At 31.7% G+C, this 23,922-nt stretch overlaps 1 protein-coding gene across 7 annotated transcripts in view; it reads left to right on the forward strand.

Annotated features, from left to right (window-relative positions):
* LOC126739081 (gamma-aminobutyric acid receptor subunit beta) overlaps window positions 1–23,922 on the forward strand; it is a 177,295-nt gene that overhangs the window by 129,837 nt on the left and 23,536 nt on the right. The window lies entirely within an intron of this gene.

The raw sequence follows: 23,922 nt of genomic DNA on the forward strand, positions 1-23,922 counted from the left end.
GGTTGGCCCAAAGCAAGAAGAAGAACGGATGGACCTAACCTAAAATTTTAATATTTCAATTATTGTTTGCAGTTTGTTGCGCGTATGCAGCACGTTTTTTTACAAACTTTAATTAACAAAAACTTTAATTTTTACAAAAAAATGCATAAGCTCTTCGAAAAATATAAACTCAGAATGTAATGTTAAAATTACATTCTCAGTTCTCATTACTGCTGCTGCTGCTACATAAATCCTAAAAAATAGAACTTTATAAAAGTTACCAATGTTTTCAAACTGATTAGTTTCTTGTGTAAAGAAAGACTATAAAGTAGAATATAGGAACCATGAAGGAAACCATTTACAAAAAGTAAACCCAGTATTTTAAACTTTAAATATGTGAAATTTATTACAAACTTTTTTACTGCTACCTTTCTCCACTTCCATTGATTCTACATAATCCATATCAACTTCAGGCAAGCTAGCTGTAGGTATTTTTGCTTCCATTGCAAGTTTTCTTTTTGCGTCTGTAGTAAGTTGCAGAATATTTAACGTCTTCATATCTCTTAATTTTTTAAAGCAAAACGAAAATAATAAATCCCAATAATTCCAAGCAAAAAATAAATTATAAAATAAAAATATAGATTAAGTAGGTTATGTTGAATTGAATATTTTTTCTGCCTCTTATTCTCTCTACCTTTGTTTTATATATTCTTCTTAAAATTCTTAACATGTCAAAAAGCTCCCTCTACAGCAAAAAATGCTTAACACAGGCGATCAGGCAATGTACTCATAGTACCCATTCTCTAACGATGAGGTAACGTTGTTCTTACTGGGTTTTTAATTTGAAAAATTGTACACGTTTGCACGTCGTTGTTTTAAGTATAAATTACTACTGCTACCATCTATAGTAAAAAAAATACGTTGTAAAAATAGCAGAGTTTTACAACAGTTGCGATACAGGTGCAGTAAGCGGAGAACACACATACGCGATCGTGGTCGCGTATGTGTGTATCGATGGCGATAGCGATAGCGATCCGATTTAGCAAACGTAAACGAATAAAGGTCGGGGCACACATATCCGTACCGAGGATGCACCGTGCCCGCAGCGCAGCTCAGCCGTGTCTCGGTTGTCAGCAATACTATAGTAATCATATGGCGAAGTCTTAACATCATCGCACCGTGCCCGAGCATGTAGCACGCACCGCATCCGTGACGAGTGGGAATAGTTTTGTTTAATTTTCAACGGTGACGGTGCGTTGTACGGTCTCGAACGACCAATAAAATTTAGCTATTCAAAATGGAAATTGAAAGGTTAATAGAGGAAGTAAGGAAGTTTCTATCACTGTATGATTAAAAAAATTAAAAATATAGCAATACAGATTATAAGGACAGAGTGTGGAAGAAAATTTCTTTGGAATTGAATATAAAAGCTGGGTCTAAATTTATAAAACATATTTTTAAAAAATTTAAATCGAAAAATTGTTAAATAATTTGTAGTATATTAGGTAGATTTTGGCAACATCCGGTTGTCTAGATGAGCGAATTTGTTTTAGTAAGCGGCTATTATAGTTTGTTCCAGTTGTAATTATTTTATACACCGTGAAATTGATTCTTTTTTTTTAGATGCATTACAGCCCATTTTACTAAAACCAAACGAAGATTGAGGTTGATATTTGAAGTGGTGTGTAAGAGATCAGGTGTAAAAAAATGACCTAGAAAATGTTCTAATTCATATTTTAGGATAGGAGACATGCAGTTTTTTAAAAAGCTTTTATTTAACTTGCAATGTATGTATATATGTATGTATGTACATATGTAACTAACTATGTATGTTCGGTGCAAATCTTGAAACTCAAATTTGACCAACTTCTAGTTGCCCGATTTTGGTGAGATTTGGAACATATACGTATTTCCGGAGACAATGAAATAAAGTACTATTTAGTACTAAAATTAACTAAGGTTGGTACTTCTATATGCATAAAAAATATTAATTAATTTTTCGAAATAAAACTTCTTCAAGTTTAAGTTTTTATTCAAAAATTTTAATTTGATTTTTACTTAAATAACTCGTAACGATAGTTGTATTCGCAAATTCCACTTACTCAATATACTCGGTTTTTATTTAGTTTTTAAATTTACATAAGAAAAGGTTACAAAGTTTAATTACCAATATTTTTACCACTAGATTATACATTAGTTGTTTGGGATTTTCGTCTTAGAAAATATTTTTTTACGGCGAAGAAACCAAATAACTAGTAAAAAAACATGAATTTGATACGATCTAGATTTTATTTACTACATTTTAGCGAAAAATATGCAACATCTAAAAAAACTGGCAAATATGATCCATTAATTAAATTATTTAAATTGTCAGGGCTGTATTTTCCTGCCAATCTACGCTGCCCTCTACAAAACTAAAGAAATCTTTTAGTTGTTCTCGTATTGCGAATGCTGTATTTGTTGATCATTACCAAATTTCGAGAACATTTTTCTTTGAAATAAATTTAATGTACCAACCCAATTAAGTTTCGATCCAAACCGAATACTTTGAAGTGCGTCGTGACCGTCCAATGCGATGCGGGATGCGGCCGTGTGTCGGAGATGTGTGTTTTGGGAGATAACGCACCGAGACACGGCCGAGCTACGCTGCGGGCACGGTGCGTCCTCGGTACGGATATGTGTGCCCCGACCTTACATCAGCATATATATGCTGCGACCTGTTCGCGTTTGTGCAGCGACGGATCGCAGTGTCCAACGCGATACAAGAACATTCGCGATCAAACGCAACAGGTTACGTTAATCGCAGGTCGCACTGTGTTAAGGTTAGATAAAGTGACTGATTTTATGGAATTATTGATTGAAAATGTAAAAACGTATCATGTTTTATTTGATTTATCCCATCCAGATTACAAAAATATGCGTATAAAGAACGCAATCGCAAAGAATATGGGATTAAAACACACAGGTAAGCATTTTGTTTATTATATAATTAGTTAAGTAATGAAAAGTTTAATCAAATTATGATAAAGTACTAAAATAAGTAACAAATTTGTCACGTATGTCAAAAGCCAAATTTACTGCTCTTCTTCCATCAACCGGCAAGCTGTTAAATAAAACTAGGGGTCTATCATTATTCTCTTGTAAGTATACAAACTGTTGATCAACATTTTTAACTAGTAGAACGTTGTGCAATACGCAAGCTACTTTGACCAGTTTTTTAGCTGTATCTACTTTAACTTCTAATGGCCTAAAAAACAGTCTCCATTTGTGTGCCAATATGCCAAATGCATTTTCGACAACCCGACGTGCTCTACACAAGCGATAATTAAATGTTTCTTTATTTCGATCAAATCGGCATTGTCTGTATGGAAATGGTCTCATTAAATAAGTACTTAATGTAAAAGCTTCATCGCCTAATAAAACACACGGAATTTCATCATGATCTTCATCTGATATAGATCTATTCGATGGTACATAAAAAGTGCCATTTGCAAATTTTCTATACTTGAAATATACATCCGTCACTGTTTTTACCATATCCACCTACATCTACATGGTAATAAATTTGTATTCAGGATCAACAATCGCCATTAGAATAATTGAAAACTTTTTCAAATAAGAAAAGTATTTTGATCCACTGTTTTGTGGACACTTAATAGTTATATGCTTCCCGTCTATACTACTCAAACAATTAGGAAATTGCCATACATTTTTATAACCCAAAATTGATTTTTCCCATATTTCTGCTGTAGGCTTTGGCATATAAATTGGTTGCAATCTCTTCCAAATTGCTTCACAAACTTCTTCAACAATTGAAGCAACTGTTGAGAATCCCATCCGAAAACTATGACTAATTATTTTATAAGAATCGCCTGTCGCCAAAAATCTAAAATTAAAATATTTTAAAATAATGAATATAAAAAATAGCATATTCAATTCAAAGTAATAAAGTTTCTTTTGCTAATAAATAAATGTCGCTAGTAGAAAACAAATGTAATTCTGTTGAATTTTCCTCCTGAAAATGGACATTGAGGTCCACAAAAGTGTCACATATTACCATCAACGATTTCGCAGTAATCATAAACTATTCACCATTTTATGCAACTTTTTTTCTGTAGGTATCATTAAAACATATTTTTTTATTTAGGTAACGATCTAAAAAAACGCTGGAAAAACCTAAGAGATTGTTACTCAAAATATCTCCGCACCGAAAAGACAAAAACTGGATAAGCTGCTAAATCTATCTGCCGCTACAAAACCTGGCCTTGGGCGCAACAGATGGCAGTTTTCAGACCTTTTTTACAATTTGCTCAGACTGATACTAATGTAACTGACGAAACAGAAATTCATGAGTTTGCAAGCGAACAATGCGAAGAACGTGGTGATACAAACGATGACTTACAAAGTGAAAGTATACTAGGAAGTGAAGCTAATCATTGAAAAATATCAAAAAATTCATTTAAAAGAAAACAAGAAAAAAAGAGAAAATCAATGGAAGACTCGACATCCAACCCACAAGCTTCATCTGCTGATAAAGTTATCAAATTCCTAGATGAGAGACACATTGCAAATCAGAAAACTAACATTACAGATGAAATTGATATAACATTTCAAGGGTACGCAGCAAGTGTAAAAAAGTTGTCGACGGAAGGACAGATAATGGTCAAATACAAAGTTGCCAAAATAATAATGGAACAAGAATTAGGTGAAATCCGGATGCAAAGACAAAACCAGCCAAGCAATAGTTCCTCTTTTAATTCCATGGAAGTAACAAACATGCCAAACTCTCCCCCACAGCGTTCATATTTGACAAACAGTTGTACTGCTCAGGAAGTCTCTGAAGAAAGTTCTACAACAAGCTGTTATGAGGAATTCTGTATGAACAATATTGACCAATTAATTATTAAGTATTTTTTATTAATATGTAATCTGGCTGTTGTAAAACACTTTATTAAAAAATAAGAATACAATATAAATGCTCATTCAATTACCTTAATGTAACTGCTAGCCGTTCTGTTGGTCCAATGGGTTCCCTAAATGTAGTTTGATCTTTAGTAATATCTTTTCTAATAAAATCTAGTATTTCATCAAAAACTATTAAAATTCATTCTGAAATACGTATAGAACTGATTTTCATCCTTACGGAGTTATAAAATTCTCCTTCTTCGTTCCGCTTTTTATTTATATCATGTACCCAAATATCCCTTCTCTTTTTTCTATAATTTAAATTATATTATTTAGCTTGTGACGTTTATTTTAAACGGTTATAAAATATGTACTGCTTCAAAAAAAAAACAAATAAAAGATAAGTTTATGTACTTACTTTCTTGTTTCATTAGTACAATTTTTTTCCTCTAATAATATAGCAAGAATGAGTGCCTCTTCCTCTAAACTACACATTTTTCACTTTTGGTATAAACTGGATCGCAATCGCAATATGTCTGTCGCGATCGCCTATGTGTGTTCTCCGCTGTACGTCGGAGTTTGGTCGAAAATAAACGTGGCTACAAAACCAACTAAATTTTAATCTCAACTTAGATGACTGCAAATTGTTACTTGAGTGAATGAATTGAGTTTTATTTAAGGTGAGTCATATTCACCAGCAATCTGACTGCTTCAAATTCTTATGCAAAGTACTTTCAATAAAATATTGAGATTCATGAGAGAGGATTAAATTTATCCAAGATGCTATCAAACAACATAATGAAAAAACATAACACTGAAGTATACCACTAACAACTGGAAGAGACTCGGAGGCAATAAACATATTGCCATTTTGAAGGTCACTTATGATTTCTTCCGGTATGAATTTCAGCTCTTGTCCTTCTGTACGTCATTCGCATCATATTAAATAGAAAAATCGTAAAGCAGGAATTTCGAGTTGTTCAAGAGGTGACAAACGATGATGAAAGCCATAAAGTCTTTTATTTATTCGACTAAACTCTTTAGCGAACCTCTTTAGAGGTGGTTCAGTTTAAGAGCTGTCGCATTTTTTAAGTCGCTTGGAATGTATGAAAGACTTCGTCAAAAAGTCGGCGTGTTTCCGTTTCTACGAATATTTTAACTTGAAGGGCTTTTAGTCGGGATGCGTTTTAAAGGCGATTCCGTTCGTCGAGGATGGGCGTAACCTAATCGGTTTAGGTCTGTGCGAGCGTTCGCCTCATTGTATCCAAACAATGGTCGAGACCGCGTGCTGATGCAATTTACCTCGTGTGAAAGCGTTTTCTTTGTTTCAAAGGTGGATTCCATGTTTAAAAAGCCACAAAACGGTCAGACGGTCTAAGTAAATTGATTCTGGTGAATATATGGAACCAATTCCATTGTCGAAGATTTTAATCAAGAAATTGGATTTTACTTTAGTCGGATTGGGAAACGCTGGACAAACTGGGTTTAATGTGGCGCATTTTGAGTTACTTTTAGTATTAGTGTTCATTTGAATAATAAAAGGAAAGGGGCTATTCAACCTTGTAATTTTGTTTGGATGACACCATGTCTATTAGAGAGTTTTACTAATATTTTACTTTTTAGTTTAAAATGCGTTTCTTCTAAACATTAAATGCAGTAAAATAATTCAGACTGAAAAAAATTATCATGATTTTTCGAGATTTTTTTTAATTTTAATAAATATTTTTTTTGACAATATTAGTTTATTTATTTAATAATAGCGTCTACTTACGTATTGAAAACTGACAAAAAATCGCAACAAAGGTGCAAGTTTGCATGTTAAATTATTATTTCCTAATGTGATTATGATTTTACTGCAAATAAATTGGGTTCTACTGGTCATTTGAAAATGGTTTTTTTTATTTATTTAATTTTTTTACTCATTTTAGATGCGAAATAATATTTTAGCTCTTTAAGATTCCCTACATAATATTTTTCTTTGTCCAAGTTTTTCAAGCAATTAAATCGACTTTTAAATAATTCCAGGAAGTTGAAGTCGTCTTTTAGTTTACCCAATTAATTAAATCCTGTTTTAGATTTTTCCCCATACTTTTTGTCATTTTTAATTTTATTTTCCATGCCGTTGACGTAAGTCGTGGAAGCTCTCTTTTAACTTCTTTCAAGCCATTGAAGTCATTCTAATACAAAGAAAAATAATAGACGAAGGTTCCTGTTTACTTTACAATCTTTATTTCAAGAATCCCGACGCGTTTCGGTTGTTAAACCATCGTCAAGGTAAAACTATGTTTATCTCTTATGTAAGTAAAATATAAAATGGTGTTATTAAACTAAATACCGCTTCTCGGTAGTGGGCGTTAGTTGGTTCGTTCAGACAATTAACTTGTGTATTTCTAGTTTTGCAATTTCTAGATTTTCTAATATATTTAATTTTTTGCTTTTATTTAGGTTATGCAAAACTTTGAAATTGTCGTCTGTATTAAATAAATAACCTGTTTCTCTTAGGTGCACTCCAAAGGAGGATTTTTTATTATTAGGCGACTAAGAATTTAAATGTTCTTTAATTCTTTAATTTGAAATTTCTGCCGGTTTGACCAGCATATTTGGCTGGACAAAAGTCGCATGATAAAAGATGAACGCCACTGCCTTCTAATGGGCTTACAAAGTCTTTTAATCTTAAACAAAGACTTCTTATATTTTGAAAGGACTTATATACAATGTTTATATTGTTGTCTATGGACTTAAGTAAATTAAATTACCTATTTTTAAATAAATCGGACCAATAAAGGAAATTTTTACATATTTCGGAGTTTGGTAAGGATGGATGGTCTGATCAAGGGGCTCACTGGAGAGGTACTGAAATAATATTTTATTGAACTTTTTTCTAATCAAATTATCTATTAAGGACTTTTTGTATCCATTTTTAATTGCAATCTGATAGATAGTGTTCTGTTCTTTTAAGAATTCCAAAGGTGAAAGAGGGATCGTAAAGAGTCTATGAATTAATGCGTGAAAAGTTGCCAGTTTATATCCAAAGAAACGGTTTGAGTTTGGAGTAATGACATTATCGGTTTGTGTTGGTTTTCTATATATGGAGTATTGTTGGAATATTGTTTTTGAAAATATTAGTTTACTTATTTAATAATAGCGTCTACTTATGTATTGAAAACAACACAAACAAAAAAATTCTCAACAAAGGTGCAAATTTGCATGTTTAATTATTATTTCCTAATGTTGTTATAATTTTGCTGTAAATAAATGGTTTTTTTAATTTATTTTATTTTTTTATTCATTTTAGATGCGAAATAATGTTTTAGCTCTTTGACATTGCCTACGTAATCTTTTGCTTTATCGAAGTTTTTCAAACAATTAAATCAGCTTTTAAATAATTCCAGGAAGTTGAAGTCTTTTAGTTTATCGTTACTCTAGTAAATTTTCTTTCTTTTATTTCAAGATGCTTTACTTTTCAGTGGTAGGCTCTGGGCTTATACGTGCCTTGCCTGTATGGTCATCTTTTTATTCTAACCATATGGAAACAATTGAAGCCGTTCAAAAAGAATTTATTCGTCCCCTAGCTCTCAGAGACATTGACATTTTTCGGAATTTTCAAATTGATTATAAGATAATAAAGAATATATTTATTATCAATAGTCTTAAAGTTCGGATTTATTCATATTTTATAAAATATTAAATGGAATTTTTTATTGCTCTTGTATTTTGGAAAATGTGCCATTCAATGTAAATGTCAATAATATATATCAGAATCCTGCTGATGTTTCTTTTCAATTACTGTATCATAGTTTTTAGATCATAGTATTTATTGATCTTTGAATATTATTTATATGAAGCTGTGGTATGTAATAATACCTTTCTGGTTGGACTCTCTGGTAAAAAATATCTCAAAATAGGTAAGAACAAAATTGTTTACATCTTTTAGGAACCCAATTAATTAAATCCTGTTTTAGATTTGTCCCCATATTTTTTATCATTTTTAATTTAATTTTTATTCATACCGTTGACGTAAGTCGTGGAAGTTCTCTTTTAACTTCTTTCAAGTCATTGAAGTTACTATAAACATCTTGGGGAGTATTTTTGAATTTTTTTTCATGCGGTTGAAGTAATTTGTTTAGTTGTTTTTAAGGTCTTAAAGTCGTTTTTGAATTTTGTCACCTTGTCGAAGTAATTTTTTAGTTCTTCCAGGAAGTTGATGTAATTTTTTTTTCACGCTGTGAACGAGTTTTAAAGTCTATTTAAGCTTTTCACAGTTATTTCCATTGAGTTTTTAATTTTTTTTCTAGACAGTAATTTTTTTAGGTCTTTTAATTTGAGTTTCTTCCGGTGATTTTTAAATTTTCTTCATTCGTTTGACATCATTTTTTACTTCTTTAAAATATCATATCAGGACACTTTTTTTAAGTGAATGAAGATGTTTTTGCATATTTTCAGTAATTCTTCGTTTATCTGTTTGCTCATTTTTGACCCTGCTTATTTCTCAAGTTCCACGGAGTATCGTAATGAATAGATATAATGAATAGAGTTAACATCGTAAGTCTGTCTTTTTTTAATACATGAAGCATTTTCTTTATTTCAATCGGAGATTCTTCACTGTTAGAAAAGAAAGAATAAATTGATTGTCAGAAAAAAAGGCAAGATATTGTGATTTAGGCCTGGAATATAGCTGTGTCTTAAAATAGGAAAAATCTCAAATTTTTACCATTTTGTTCATCACCATTGCATATCATTTCCCTACATCATATTTCTTAATTTAAAATGGAGTAATTTACAATAACCTAAATGTAAAGATGAACCCAAATTTGACGAAATAATTTCTCTTTCTATCAATTATTCATTCATCAAGCTAATTATACTAATCGATGTTAATTATGAATTTTCAAATAAACCCAGTGGAACTTAAATATGAAATAACGATAACAATAGATCATTTGGTTGTATTCTACAGTTTTGTGCTTTTGATCTTGTACAGCTAAATTAAACTAAATTTTTACCTCAACAACCATTCCAAATTTCGACAAGAAATCAAACCTCACACCAAAAGATGTATAATCGTCGTATATTTTAATAATTATTTCTTACTAGGTATGTGTCTATTATGTTTATATGGATTAGTTGACGAACCAGATGATTTATTAACAAATTATTTATTTGCCATTCCCTAATCCAACGTATTACGTACTTTGTAATATGTCATTAATATTTAAGGAATGTTAGAATATTCAGTTCAATAGCCAAATTATTTCAAATTAACTATTAAAGTACATACGCCACAAGTGGTGTATTGATCAGGCATTATCGTTTACTCTTTAACTTAACGGCTTGTCTATGAATTTCTATTTCATGTTATTTTATAGGTACTTTACACATGCTTGTATACATATATAAAATTTTTCTATTTTTTTGTATATGTTTGATTCGTTTGAAAAATATAAATATCTCAATACATATTTTTCAAGAATAACAAATTACTTATTTTTTATTAATAGCGTCTTTATAAAATAATAATAATAATAATAATAATAATAATAATAATAATCTTGATAAAACTAGTAAATATAAAAAGTAAGCGAATAAATAATAAAAGAGTAAAATACAACGTTAAACTACATAAATATTAAAATTAGATATTATACCCTCCTAACAACCCTTTAAATGATCTTATATAATTCCTTATATTATTTGGTTTATTATTAAATTCGATTAACTATTTATAAAAAATAGAATTTATCATTTCGCTAGAATAGCATCTATAATAACAATAATAATAACAATAATAATAATAACAATATGTTTATTTATTTAGCGTATTTACTACATACATGGTAACAAGGCAAGATTCGGGAAACTACAAGCTCATTAATATAAAATTAAAAACTATACTAAAAAGTATAAAAATAAAAGACACAAAGAAAGACATTAAAAATATAAAAATGTACGTATATATACATATATATGTCTTTCAATGTTTTCGTAAATATAATTAAGAAAATTGCAAATTTTGCAGTTAAATTACGATTTCCTTATACTGTTATGATTTTATTGTATTTAATTTTTGACAATAACTACTACACAAAGTAATTTGTATAGATCAATTGCAAATGGTCGTAATTTATTTTTAATTGTTTGTTTAATTTTTACTTACGTATTTTTCCTGCTATTAAATGTAATTGTTTCGTATAGAAAGGCAAGGTAATTTTTTAACGTTTTCCAAGTTTCCAGTCATTAATTACATTCTTTTGTTATATAATTTGCTTTTTTAGAAAGCCAAAGCTTTTTTTTGACATTAAAAGTAATTTTAAGCTTTTTCTAGGTTTTTTTTTGACAAAATGGGTTTAAAGTGAAATGCATTCATTTGAGTTATAAAAGAAACGGGGTATTTCTGCCTTGTAATTTTTGTTTTGGCTGTTTTTTAATTCGCTAAAATGCTCTATTATTCAATGTTTCTCTATGACAGTCATTTCTTCTAAGTTAAGTATATTTTAAAATTTTTATGCAGAATGGCTAGTTTTTTATTGTAGTAATTTTTATGTGAAAATAGAATTTTTTTCATTGGCTGCTGTTATCCAATAAAATTGGATTTCTTTTATATTCCGTTATATTTTATCGTAAACATTTATGCTAAACGTAATTTAATTATGTTAATTCATCTGTATTGTGTCGTCACGATTTCGTACCCACAAAGTAGCGTTATTACCCCTTACACAATATTTTTTACATTAGTTGACAACTCGTTTTCTAGGTTCATTTAAAGTATATCGTTACATACGACCATTGATACGATCGTTATTCATACTTGGATCTGAGATGCGTTAATTAGCCTGAGCCGGTAAACAATTGCAATAGATTAATTTTTAAACTTTTATTGGGGGTCTGCTAAGCCCAGTTTTTCTATTACTGCCGAAACCATCTTTAAATTATATTTTTCTTACGTAATTTGGTTCATCGCATACGGGAAACATCTTTTGATTATATTCCATTATACTTATGAAATAGGCCAAGTATTAATTTTTTGACCATTTTATTATCACCATATTATATGGCCATACACGATTTAGCCGTATTTTACAGTTTGGTGAGTATTCAACTTTTGATCTTATAAAGCTAAATTCCCTTAAGCGTACTATTGTATGGGTATTATTATATTCCATAATAAGTACTATTAAATTAAATAAGTTTTATCTTCATTCTTTTAATTTTTTTTCTGTTTGATTTTTTCTTTAAATTGTATTAGGAATACTTTTAATTAATAAAACTGAATAATAAAGAAATAGAAATGGTAAAAAATTAAAATTAAGATGAAAAAAATATCACAGAACATTCCATGAAAATGTGTCTAAATAACTTAGTTTTTTTACGTTATAAATATATAAGTTTATATCTGACATTCCTGGAATATCTCTCTGATATTCTTTGACATATATATTTGTGTTTTTTGTGGAGGTTTTGGTATTTTGAGAAATATGATAATGTTCTTTATGTCTGATAGATTTACTATAATGAAACAACTGTATCTAATCTAAACTGTGCAATCATTGGAAAATTAATTTTAAAATGGGGCTATTATTTACATTTTCTAGCTCTAATAGTTCAAGAGTAACTTTACGATTAGTTTCGAGGCAAACAAGATGCAATGGAATGACCCCCATAGTCTCCAGATTTAACTCTGATTTTTTCTCCGGAAAAAAGTGTACAGACCTCCACTTGTTTATTGCTACAAGTAATTTTTTTGTTTATGAATTTGTTTGCAAAATGCTCTTCAGATTGACTATATTTCCTTTGGTCTATCTAAAGCTTCCGACAAGATATTATTGTATGTAGGTTTCTTATTCAATTCAATCTTTTTTTATTGATTTAATTGAATGGTTGAAACATTCCAAGTACAGTCTTAATATTCAACAATCAAGGAGGGTATCAAAGGTTTATCAGATTCATAGGAATAAAATTTGTAACATTATAGGTGAAAATTCTGTAGTTAATTTACAACTTACTATTTCTTGAACGATATATTAAATGTATCTAATTCAGAAATAGACAGGGTACTATGATGGTAAAAATTATTTTAAGGCTACAAAAATGTAATTAACCCAGTTAATGCACTTACCTGTACCCTTTAACAATCCAGTGCCGTTCCAGAGAAAAAAAGGTGAACCAAGAGACCCCTTTGGTTGTATATTATTACCAGCAGTCATATAAGCGAAAAAGCTCCTCTGGGACTACGCCCCCTGTCCCTATATTGTCCTCTCTATACTTTGTCGTGCTTTATGACGTGTGCGCTCCCCGATCCCTTTGTCCGACTCAGAACTTGACTTTTATCTTTTCTAATGTAAAGAAGACACGACGACGAGCGGGATATTTTTAACCTAAATAAGAATAATGGTTCTCCGGCAAGAATTACGTAATGGAAAAATATGCAGAACAAGAGGGCTTTATTTGGAAATATGCGAATGTAATGCGGTATGTAATGCGAAAGAAAATGGGGATTTTCTGATTTTTTTTTAAAGATAAGCGTGCCGTATAAGAATGTTATTTATGGCGTCATTTTTATCGGTGATTGTTGATCTAGACCCAGATTGTTGATTGAATGGATGAGGCCAGAGTACATTTGCAGCAAGATGGGTTTTTTATTACTATGGTTTTTTACTCTAAGATTAAACAATGAATTTTCAGATAGATGGATAGAGCAAAAGAGCTGAAGCGGCATGGCCACCTAAATCGCTTGATGTAAGTCTTTTAGACTTTTTCCTCTAAGGCTATGAATGGTGAATCCATCTATCTTCTGAGCAGTTAAAGCCAGTCTCAGCTTTAGATATCTTGATTAAGGTTTTTTTCCAGGCATAAGTCATTCCTTAAATTTTTTAAATGAGGTTTCATTCCCAGCTTTTGAATTCATTGATGGCTTTATTCCTTTAAGTCACGTCTCTAGTCTCCTGAAATAAAACAATCTTGATTTTGAGCTAAAACCATCTAATTCATCAGAGTCTATTCAGCTTTATTCGTTCGTTTCAACTAATTCAATCGTAGCTTTAGCAAGAAAAAACGTTCATCTCAAACCATAAAAATTTTAGGTGAGGCCATATCAAATTTCTTCCAAATAGTTGAATTATAATCTACTTTTTCTGGTCTGTTGGATATCTTGATTCATGCTTTTCTGTGTGTGATAAGTCATTTATTATATTTCTTCATTTGGCAGTTAAAGTAACAGTTTTCATTTCTCCATTTATTAGACTTATTGATGGATTTATCTCTTTAAACCATGAATTCAACTGCCTAAAAGAAATACTGTCACGTGTGCTAATTCTTAATTCCAATGCCTATGATATAGGATTTTCTACTTGTTACACTTTTTCGACTAGAAGATAGAAGCAGAAAGAATTAATTAATTCTTCCAGGCAATTGGAACCATATCAATATTTCTGTTTTAAGTAAAGCCAAAATCTAGTTCTTAGTTCGAATTCTTGGTCAATTTTTTCCAGGAATATTCGTATACCCCCTATATGGGAGATCTACCCTATTTTCGTATTTCACAATTGAAGTGTTTTTCGCATGTCACCTTAGACTATGCAGGTCCCATTAACATATCTTTAGGAAGATATCGTGGTTCCAAGTTGTCTAAGGCCTATATTTGCCTTTTTGTCTGCTGTGCTGTAAAAGAAGTACACTTTGAGTTAGTATCCGACATGTCTTCTGAGGCTTTTATAGCGGCTTTTCGGCGTTTTGTCGCTAGACGTGGTCGTTGCTCCGATATCTACTGCGATTGCGGTACCAATTTTATTGGTGCTAATACCCAATTGCATGACTTGTCCAAAGAAGCATCTGAGCAATTAAAAATCACTTGGCATTTCAATCCCCCCGCTGCACCTCATTTTAATGGACTGAGTGAAGCTGCTGTAAAATCTGTAAAGTATCATTTGTTCCGTGTTGTTGGAGATCAAATCTTAACCTATGAGGAGTTAAATACTTTGCTTATACAAATCGAATCGCTTTTAAATTCTCGTCCGCTTTGTCCTCAAAGTTTGGACCCCAACGATCTGGTTGCATTGATCCCCGGTCATTTTCTGACCTTAGAACCCCTTACTACTTGTCCCAGTCCAGACATGTCTTCTCTTAAATTGAACCGTCTCTCTAGATGGCAGCTAATTCAGCGTATGAATACCGATTTCTGGATCCGGCTCGAAGGACCATAAAATGTCGCGAAAAGGTGGTTCCTATTAAAAGACAAATTTTTTGTTGAGATTCGACGCGAAAAGGGTATACTTTGGCAATAAAAATGATGAATGGCACCTTACCTTTGGAATTTCTGGATGTGAGTGTCGCAGGGATCCCCGATTTCCTCTGTAGAACTTGACTGGATTCTGCTTGTTTCAAAGCATTCACTTAGATTAGATTTTCTTAAAAACAATGTAGACTATTGCGAAAAAGAACTTGCGAAGAACTACCTTTTAAGAATTACTTTTTTCATATGCTTGGAGAAAAAGACGACTGGTGGCGCTTCAATCGCAAGACTGCTAAGTCGTCTGCGCATCCAGGTGCCAACCAAGTATTACCAATGTATAAATATAAAAGTTTAACTTTAGATGCGGGAAATAATTGTTGCAGCGACAAATATGAAATTATTTCTTGAATTTCTTCTAGTCAGTTCAATCATAATCAGTAGTTGTTTTCCCATCTGTTACACCCATTGATGAATTGATTCGTTTAAACTATAAAGTCACCTCATTCGTCACCTCGTTTTCATCTGTTATGCTTTTTTCCCACTAAAAGACAGAAGAAGAAAAGAAGCCAACTGCCAACTAAGACGCGTTTTCCATTTTTTAATCTTTATTTTACTAGATGACAGGAGAACGAATTTGTCAGCTCTTTCAGGCATTTCTTTGGAGGTTAAGGAGTCTTTTTTTATTTTCCCATCTGTTAGACTTATTGATGAGTTGATCCCTTTAAACCGTGAATTCCACGGCCTGGAGTAAATAGCGTGACATATGCCAACAGTCAATTACAACGCCTATGTTCGATGTTACACATTTTTCCACTAGAAAATAGAAGCAGAAGGAATTTGTCAATTCTTTCAGGCAACTAAGACCATATGAACATTTCTTTTAAGCAGTGGAAGCCAATATAAGCAGCTGCCAAACAAATTCAAATTGCCAAAATAGGCAGTTGGAATTTTTGTGTTTATTTTTCTAAGGCTATGAAATAATTTCTTAAATTTTGTTTAGACACCAAAGCTTTTAGTTTACCTACCTACCTACCCTTTCTGATGATCCTCTGTCATATCTCTCTAATGAAAATTTGCACAATTTCTTTTTTACGCCAGTATCATTTACAGAACTTCAAAGTACAATTAACGAAATAAAAAACAAATCATCAGCTGGTACAGATGGGCTTACTCTCAAAATGTTTTCAAATATGCCTGATTGTACTCTAATCCATTTAGTAGACCTAATCAACATGTCATTTCAAAATGGGGTCTTTCCAAACTGCCTTAAAACTGCAATAATCATTCCATTACATAAAGGAGGAGATAAAGATCAAGCCTCAAACTATCGTCCAATTGCACTTCTTCCAACCCTCTCAAAGATCATAGAACGCCTGGCTAAAAATGATTTTTGTCATTTTTGTTTAAATATAATATCTTAACCCCTTATCAGTTTGGATTTCTGAGCAAAAAATGCACCAACGATGCTATGTTCTCCCTATTTAACAGCGTTTATTCAAATATCAATAAAAATTACTTAACAGCAACAATTTTCTGTGACTTTTCAAAGGCTTTCGATTGCGTAAACCACATTATTTTAATTAACAAATTGCAGCACTATGGATTCAGAGGTATATCCCTTCAATGGTTTAAGTCATATTTGTGCAACAGAAGTCAACTTGTAAAGGTCGATACGTCAAGATCTTCTTGTAAACCAATTGAATGTGGGGTACCTCAAGGTTCCGTTTTGGGTCCTATGCTCTTTCTGCTGTTTATAAATGACCTGGCCAGCCTAAACATAAGCGGAAAAACCTGTCTTTTTGCTGATGATACTAGCTTCACTTGGAGCAATCTGAATGCAATGGCACTACATACAACAATTTCCAACGACTTGGTCTTCATTAAATCGTGGTGCGATTCCAATATTTTATGCCTAAATCTCTCAAAAACTAAAGTCTTATCATATAAAACGACCATTCCTCCATTTATTCTAAACAATACCAGTTTGGAAGTTGTTGAGTCTGTCAAGTTCTTGGGTCTTGTTGTGGACTGCTCTTTAAAATGGGATTTGCACATAGATACGTTATCTAAAAAACTAAGATCGGCATGTTTTGCCATAAGATCAATCTCAAGAGAATTAGGCTTTTTCACGGCCAAAACAGTTTATTATGCTCTTTTTGAGTCACATCTTCGTTACGCCCTTCCATTCTGGGGTACATGGTGCAAGACTCAATTTGAGCGTATATTTAAACTTCAAAAGAGAGCGCTTCGCTACTTATTAGGACTTGATAGTAGTACTCACTGCCAAGTAAATTTTATAAAATATAAGATCCTTACTCTTCCCTCGATATTTATATTTGAATCTATCTGCCTTATCCGCAAACATGTGTCGCAGATTCCAGAAAGACCATCCCACGGCTATTCACTAAGGAACATTGATCATAATCTTCATCTGCCAATTCCACGGTCGGAATTAGTAAAGAACTCTATACTTTATGCAGCAATAAAAATGCACAACCATCTGCCTTCCGTAATAAAATCGATGACTACTTTTAGTTGTTTTCGCAATGCCCTAAAATCTTTACTACTGCAAAAAGCCCTATATACAGTAGAAGACTTTTTTAATATTTCCTTTTAAAGCACACACACTGGCGTTATTAGCTACTTATTATTTGCAAAATGTTTACCTGCTTTTATTGTATGTTTTTTTTAAGACTAAGGTTTTTGACAATTTTATACATATAATTGTGTATATATTTGTATATAAAAATTATTTTATTTATGTATTTCGACCAAATTGTACAATTTGATAATTTGTACAGTATTTTTGTTTTGTTATGTACCTATTTACTTTGTGTGTATTTTGTCTGAGTATTTTTTTATGTTTATTTGTTTATATTTGTATTTTTTTTTCCTTTAGCTTTGTCGATAAAACGTAAATTTTCTGACAATAAAGCATTTGATTGATTGATTGACCTCTTCCTAGCTATTGGTGGCTTGAACCTAAAGATCTCTGCTCCTAATATCAACTAAATATGGAAAAAAAATTGTCATTTCTAACAAATAGTTATATTCATTATCTATTTTTTCTTGGCAAATAAAAATTTTTATTCGTCTCAACCATAAAAATAAAGAAAGGCGAGAATGGACCAAGACCAGCGCTGATCGTCTAATGACCATAACTGCCATTTGTATGGTCTAGTGCTGAGACATCAAAATGACACATCGACGGTGACATCGAAAGGTAACAACGATGCCTTAAAAACATCGATGTTTTTCTACATCAATGTCACGAAAACATCGAAGATCGACTTAATCAAAATTTAAAAATAAACACTTCACTTTTAAATTGAAACTGAGTCTGGGAATCGATAGTGCATAGAACTAAATCATCGATGTCAAAAATCTTTCGCGAGAATATAGCTACATTGCAAAAAAATATATTGAAATTTTGATTTGTAAACAGAAAGAACAAGATAAATAACCTCAACTGCTTTAATTCAAAACAAACAAAATTAATTGCCACAAATAGCTGATTAGCTGTAACAGAAGGGGCAGACCATACAAATAGCGGCCCCCTGTGGATCCACCAAAAATTGGATCTATGATAGCGTTTTTCATTTGTTGCACGCTTAAGAGTTAAAGCTTAAATAGGAAAGGCAATCAAACCTTCAATGTATGAACAAGGTAATATATCAGCAAACATCCGACCAATTCAGTTTCATATCATTTCCAGTTGAACTTCAAGTCAATCTCTTCCGGGATATGAATTGATAGTCTACGATTGGATTATAAATTCAAGTAATAATCCATGTCTTTCATTCCTACATGAATATTCAAGCAAAAACTCGAACAAAACCAAACAGCATTTTGACCGTAGTAAATTCAAAGCAGTTAATTTAATTCATTGGTATAAACATGTTTATAATTCAAAAACGGACTAAAGCTACTAAAATCTTTGCATCTAAAATTCAGGGCGCGAACAGCGAGACTACCGTGCAACTCGTTAGAGGCCCTAGCTCGGCAGGAAGGCTCCCCCTCACCCCCTCCCTTTTAAAAATGCAACAGCACTTAAACTTTACAGTCGTCAAGCGTTCTGTCGTATAAATAAAAGGCCCTAGTAGATATTCTGTCGAGTTTCATTATATCTGCCGCAGGAAATAACCGAAATACTGAAAATATCACTCGGGCTCGGTTTTTGTGTCGACACGAGCCTTGTTACTTGACTTTCTGCTTTTTTTTTATTGATCTGTACTCGAGGCTTGGTGTTGTTACGCTACGTGTACTGCTACTTTTTATTTTGGAGTGTGCCAATTTTCATTAAATAACTTCTTCATTATGATTTATGAAGAACATTAGGAAAGGTCTGATTTAGCTTTCCTGCCATCAATTGTGTAGTATTTCTTTAAGAGAACATATCAATAATTCTCATTCCTACTATAAAAGCACCTCTCTAACTTAAAAAAATGGAAAACGTTATAACATAGACGTCTGATCGGCATTTGAAATTAGGGGCAATATTTTTTAGGTTAGAGTAATGTTCTGGCAATTGACTTATTAGGAATGAGAAATAAGTAACTAATGTTCTGTCTGTAGAAAATGCTAAACAGTTGGAAGGACTCTAAAAAAATTGATATAACTTTAATTAACTTAACGTTTTCTAGATTGAGGTCACTCATTTACAGATGTTAGCATTTTTTTACAAAAGGACACCACTTTTTTTTTAATATAAACCTCAAAGCAAAATTCTTGCCTTCTCATGTCAATTGTCAGTCAAGGAGTCTTTTTTGTTACGTTTTCCATCTGTTTTATCTCTCTGCTAAAAAACAGTAAAATAAATTTGTAAATTCGTCCAGCCAATTGAGACCTTTTGAAATGTGTTGAAAAGAGTTGTAGTTGAAGTCATATTTCACTTTATTCTCTAGCAGTTCACATTTAGACATATGGAAAAAACGTAAACTACAAACGTGAATTGTCGATCTGGGCTATAGAAATTTCTACTTGTACTTTATTTCTTTCTTATTCTTAAGTCCTTAAAGCATCATTGAAGACATACTTTTTATTTTACACTACTGGGAAAACGTAGATTTCTATTTAAAATATTTCAAATAGATAATTCAACTATCAATCTTAGTTATAAAATTATATATTGAATACTTTTTTCGAATCGTTTGAACCATGAATGCCTGTGTGTTCTAGAAGAAAACCTTATCTTAAAACTTAAAGTTTTACTCCTCATACCAAATATCCGACAAAACGTCTATGCAATAACGTTTTCCTTTTGTTACACTTTTTCCACTAAAGACTTTTTTAAATTTTTGACGTAGAAGCGATTAGTTACTTATTTTAGGTAGCTCAAGCCTAAGTGAAGATATTTTATGTTGATCTCGATTTGTTACAATATTTTTCTGCCAGGTTATAGAAAAGCCACGAAATACTATTTTCTAAGCCGTTGAAAATCGATAATGGATTCTTTAAGCCATGACTGCGACTGCCTGAATAAGTTTTATTTTCAAGAAGCGCTATTTCCAACTAAGATAAATCTCAAAACGAAATTCTAACCTATAAAACTCTATAGCAACTATATTATAACATTTTATATTTGTCACATATTCTTTCACTAAAAAGATGTAAAGAAAATTTGGCATTTCTTCCAAGTAGTTAAGCCTTGATATACGTTTCTATGAAATTTTTCGTTACTTCTTCCAGATATGTAAGGTTACTTATTTCCTGTATTTCTTTCCTATTTCCAGTTGCTTAAAGCATGACATCAACTGTCACTAAAAGCCTTTTTACTTCACTTTCTGCTTTGTTTTATTGATCTGCACTCCAAATTTGGCGTTCTGTTACGCGTTTTATTTTGGAGTGTGCCAAGTTTTGTTAAATAACTTCTCTAAAAGACCAGTAGTAAAGGTTTCATTTAGGTTTTCTTCCATCTATTCTTTAGCATCTTCAAGAGAGAACATAACTATTTTTCATACCTACTAAGTCAATGTCAATGAACTATTCTGGGCTGGGATTCTAAAATCACTACTCGATCTTGATACGATCACGACTTCGAATTCGATCGCGACTCAGTCGTGACGACAAGGGTGATTCTAAATTTCAATCGTCGGCTAAACTCGTTTTATTCGATTTGATTTAGGTTTCTTGGTACATATTTGGTATTTTCCCTAATATTTGAGAGACGGAAACGTCAATTAATACAACAGTAAACACTAATAATTTTCATTTATTTTGTTAATTTTTTTCGTGTTTTTTTATTTAAATATATGCCTATATTATTTCTATAAAATAAACAAATTTCATTTAAAACCACCACTATCTATTGGAAAATAATAATTCAATTCATGGAAAATCTCAAAAACTTGTTGTGTTCATCCACTTTTGGTTTTAATATGGCAACATGGTCGCAATCAATAGGACCTATTGATGAGGACCAGGGAAATTGGATCTCTCTATAAATGTTAATTTATTAATTTCTCTCATTTCTTATATTTAATAATAACAATAATAATAATAATAATAATAATAATAATAATAATAATAAGCTTTATTTCCAACAGGTTACACATACCCAGTTAGAGGAAAATCAATTAAATATATAAATGTACAAGTACGAATGCATGAACTGTATTAGATTCACGCAATTAAACTATAAAAGAATGGCTATATAATAAAAAAAGTAGTGAGTTTGAGAAAATAAATAATAAAAAATCAACACTAAATTAGGGTATGAATCAAGAATTAATTTAAATCAAAAGAGCAGAAAAAAAATGAGTAAATAAATGTATTCAAACTAAAAACTAAATAACTAAAAACTAAATAACCTAGCCTACCTCACCGATTATACGCAGGTGACTCAAAATAAGTGCCAAATTGTCATGGTGAATGTCACAAGAATCAGGAATAGTGTTAAAGGTTTGACACATAAAGTGAATAGGACTCTGGTACAGAATGTTGGACCTGGCTGTGTCCAGCTGGACACTGTCTAGATCCTGGGCGTGGTATATGAAAGCAAATCCTTTGCAAAAGGGATGGGCAGTCAATTTTATGGTTAAGTAAATTAAACAAGAATTTCACCGAATGCATTTCTCTCCTCTTCGCAAGTGACCGTTCAGTATATCTAGAGAGCAGCAGGTTATGGTCAAAACCCCTTGGAGGATAGACTTCATCATCCTTAAATGCCAAACATTTAAGGAATCGCCGTTGGACTGATTTTAATAGGTGAATGTGCTGGTTGTAAATGGGAGACCAAATGAGGGAGCTGTAGTCCATCCTGGATCTAACAAATGCATAGTAGAGAGTTTTGGCAGTGGCAGTGTTCGAAAAAAGTTTGCAATTTCTAATAATAAAGCCCAGCATGCGAGTAGCTCTAGAAACAGTATCTTCGATGTGAGGAATAAAAGAAAATTTTTGGTCAAAGGTGACTCCAAGTTCCTTAAAACAGATAGACCTTGCCAGAGACTCTCCATTAACTGAGTAATTAAAGACAACTGGACTTTTGATTCGAAAGTAGCTGGTCACATTACACTTGGACACATTAAGGTTAAGCCGGTTCAAAGTGCACCAATGGTGTACAGTATTGATGTTCTCTTGCAGTTGACCACAATCTGATATAGAGTCAATCATTAATATTTGAAAAATTAATCGGTCAGCAAGGTGATTGTCAATAATTTCAGTCATTTTATGGATTCAACGACTTGCAGTAGTTTCACTAATTCCAAATTTAAAATCTTGTCCAATGCTTCTTTGGTAATAGTCCGTGGCATAAAATCTGGACATAGAAAACTGCCTGCTCTACTAAAACTGCCCATTCAATGATAACTCTACTTCCTCTGCCTGTATTATTAACAGAAGGTTGTGGAAAATAAGGTCGAATTAAATCTATTAGTTGTTGTGTTTAAGAAAGCTTCTTGATATACTAATGAAAACCAGCTGGAATGACTATTGGTAAACAATAAATGAAACAAATACATTTAAAAAAAGATGCTGACACATAATGCACGTATTAAAAAAGGAAGAAGCTATATCGTCTGGTGTATACGATATACCCAAGCGAGTCGTCGACAAATCGTTAAAAACTAGGCAATCCGCAAGACACTCACGACTGAAAATTTTATATTTTAGAATCAGTGATATCGAGTAATTTATTTATTTATTTATTTATTTATTTATTTACACCACTCTACAGAATAAATTCCAATTAATGAGTGGGAAAATTACAACAATAAATTACAAAACATAGGTATCTTAAGAAAATTAAAAAGAATACAATATTATCAATAATTACAAGCAAATGGTATTAAAAGAAATATAGACAAAGTAAATTAAAAGTAAAACATCTAGGAAAAGTGTACTATTTTAATTTCCGACAAACTGCAATTAAAGATGTCACACTGATCCAGAACAGAGTCATGTATGTTACATGCTCTGCGCAGAGGAGAAAATTTACAAATGTTGGTTCTAGGTCTTGATAGGTAAAAAGTTGATGTATTCCTTGCTGATATGCGAGGCACATGAAAATTTAGTTGCTGCAATAGATCTGGTGAATCAATAATATTATTTACCAACTTAAATAAAAATTGCAAATCAGCGGATTTTCGCCGATCCTCCAGCAAAGCAAACGAAAATCTTTCCAATAAACGCTGATGTGGGAAACCAATTTCTGGGTACACTCCGTCACTCTTGTACCAAAGATATTTGAGAAATTTTCGTTGAATATTTTCAAGTTCATGAATATGATTTGTATAATATGGTGACCAAACTTGGGATGCATATTCCAATATTGATCTGACATAAGAAAAGTACAGGATTTTTAGACTAAGAACATT

Source organism: Anthonomus grandis, chromosome 8 (genome assembly GCF_022605725.1).
Source record: "Anthonomus grandis grandis chromosome 8, icAntGran1.3, whole genome shotgun sequence".
Taxonomy (NCBI): Eukaryota; Metazoa; Arthropoda; class Insecta; order Coleoptera; family Curculionidae; genus Anthonomus; species Anthonomus grandis.